This window comes from Vigna angularis, chromosome 7 (assembly GCF_016808095.1).
Source record: "Vigna angularis cultivar LongXiaoDou No.4 chromosome 7, ASM1680809v1, whole genome shotgun sequence".
In the NCBI taxonomy this organism is placed as follows: Eukaryota; Viridiplantae; Streptophyta; class Magnoliopsida; order Fabales; family Fabaceae; genus Vigna; species Vigna angularis.
Genome location: NC_068976.1, coordinates 33,149,809 through 33,152,329, shown reverse-complemented (window position 1 = coordinate 33,152,329; position 2,521 = coordinate 33,149,809). Strand labels below are relative to the sequence as shown.

At 25.1% G+C, this 2,521-nt stretch overlaps 1 non-coding gene across 1 annotated transcript; it reads right to left on the bottom strand.

Moving 5' to 3' along the window:
• Positions 1–2,122: 2,122 nt before the first annotated feature.
• On the bottom strand, positions 2,123–2,196 carry TRNAI-AAU (transfer RNA isoleucine (anticodon AAU)). Its single transcript has one exon. It is a non-coding gene; the product is annotated as a tRNA-Ile (tRNA).
• Between the last annotated feature and the right edge of the window lie 325 nt (positions 2,197–2,521).

Below are 2,521 nucleotides of genomic sequence, written 5' to 3'. Positions count from 1 at the left end.
ATAATTAAACATACAACAAAATACATATCTTCTAATTATACCAACCATAATCAAACACATAAAAAGATACATACCTTATGATTATCTCAACCATAATCAAACATCTCATACAAAGTATTAATAACAATATGATTCCTACTCCTCTAACATAGACATTTCAATCATATAGAACTACTCGAGCCTTTTAATATTAAAATAGTAGTCTCATTGTTTTTAATCCATTACCACTTCTAAAATAACATTGTCTAACTCTTCAAAAATACAAACAAAGTACCAATATAAATATCTCATGCTTTGTCACACTTTAACTTATTCAATCTAACTATAATTGCATTTGTCAATGGTAAACAATACAATCTAGTCATAGCAAACAATTATATTATACACACATGAAATGAATTCTTAACTCACAAGGATAAATTTTGCAATCTTTTATAAATTTTATAAATATGTTAAAAACATTAATCCATTGTTTCAATAAAAAACTTATTATGAAAGTGAACTCAATTGAAATTTTCAAGCTTTTTTTTTTACTTGAAAATTATAATTAAAAAACAGTAAACTTACTTTTGACAAATTAAATGCAAATTTAGTTAACTATCATATGAGTGAAAAAGTATAATTTCATATTTATCCTACACATATGATCATAATAGTTAAGGGTAAATATCTTGAGTAGTAAACTCCAATCTTTGTTTCATTTATTATTTTTTGTTCATTTTTAGACTCAACCGTCATGAGATTCATGGGGACTAACTAACTTAATAGGAAGCTCACACTTTTCTAAAATAAATGAAAAATTCATGTTTTGAAACACAACTTATGCATATTTAACATATAAAATGGTATTTAAGAGTACAACATACTCATTTGCATAAATTCTTTTAAATCTATACATCTTTAAGAATAGAATTTTTCTCATAGGATAAATTTACTTGTTTTTAGAATTTCTTATCTTAATATTGGAATAGATTGTTGTGGATTGGATAGGAAATATTATTTTCCTGCCTTTAAACACTTAAAAAATGATTTAAATATATATATAAATTTTTACTTATAAAGTCTATATCATTTGAATCAAATATTAAAATTTAGTTTTGCCCATGCAAGTCTTGAGACCTTCGCGTTATTAGCAGGACCCTCAAACCAACTGAACTAATAGGCCACATTGTTATTTGAAAGCAATATATAATATAAGATATCCATATATGTTCAAATTGTGATTTTATAATAACTTTTCAATAATGCACTTATTTCTAACATGCACTTATTTCACATAAAATGGACTCCTCTAATAAATGACTATTACATTAAAAAAGTTTGATAATATATTATTTTAGTAAGCATACTATTATTTAATATATATATATATATATATCAACAATTTTTCTTTTATTCTAGTTTGTAATTTGATTCAACATAAACTTTGTAACACTATTCAAAGAAAAAAAGAACCTTAAATAAAAAAAGGACCAAAACAAATTCGGATTAATTATTTACACGGTTTTTTGTTGTTCCATGTAACACCCTGATTTCTAAGATGTCACAGGTTATTAAAAATCCGTAAAACTCAAAATTTATCATAATGCATAATGGTAATTAAAGAACAACTTATCCACTTACATTATTTCGAGTAACAAAGTAACAAAGAAAATACTCCAATTATATTGTCTTAACTTGAAAAGGCTTTAAATGAATCCCAAGGTTATTCCCCATCTCTCTTGAGTCAATAACGCGTCTAGAACATATGTAACAATATATGATCACGTATAAAACATTATACGATCATCACCGATAATTTCATTCCAAAACACAAAAACGTACATGTGCTCGGTAAGCTACGGATAAAAAAATCATAAAAACAAGATACATACACACTGATTATATGAACCATAATTAAACACACAAAAAAATATATATCTTCTAATTATTAACACTTCTAAAATAACATTGTCTATGTCTTAGGAATACAAACAAAGTACCAATATAAATATCTCATGCTTTGTCACACTTTAACTTATTCAATCCAACTATAATTATCATATGAGTGAAAAAGTATAATTTCATGTTTATCCTACACATATGATCATAATAGTTAAGGCTAAATATCTAAAATTTAACTTGGCCCATGCAGGTGTTGAACCTGCGACCTTCGCATTATTAGCACGACGCTCTAACCAACTGAGCTAATAGGCCACACTGATATTTGAAAGCAATATATATTAGAAGATATCCATATATGTTCAATATGTGATTTTATAATCACTTTTCAATAATGCACTTATTTCTAACATGCACTTATTTCACATAAAATGGACTCATCTAATAAATGACTATTACATTAATAAAGTTTGATAATATATTATTTTAGTAAGCATACTATTATTCAATATAAATATATATATATATATCAACATTTTTTCTTTTATTCTAGTTTGTAATTTGATTCAACATAAGCTTTGTAATAATGTTCTAAGAAAAAAGAACCTTAAATAAAAAAAGGACCAAAACAAATTCGGAC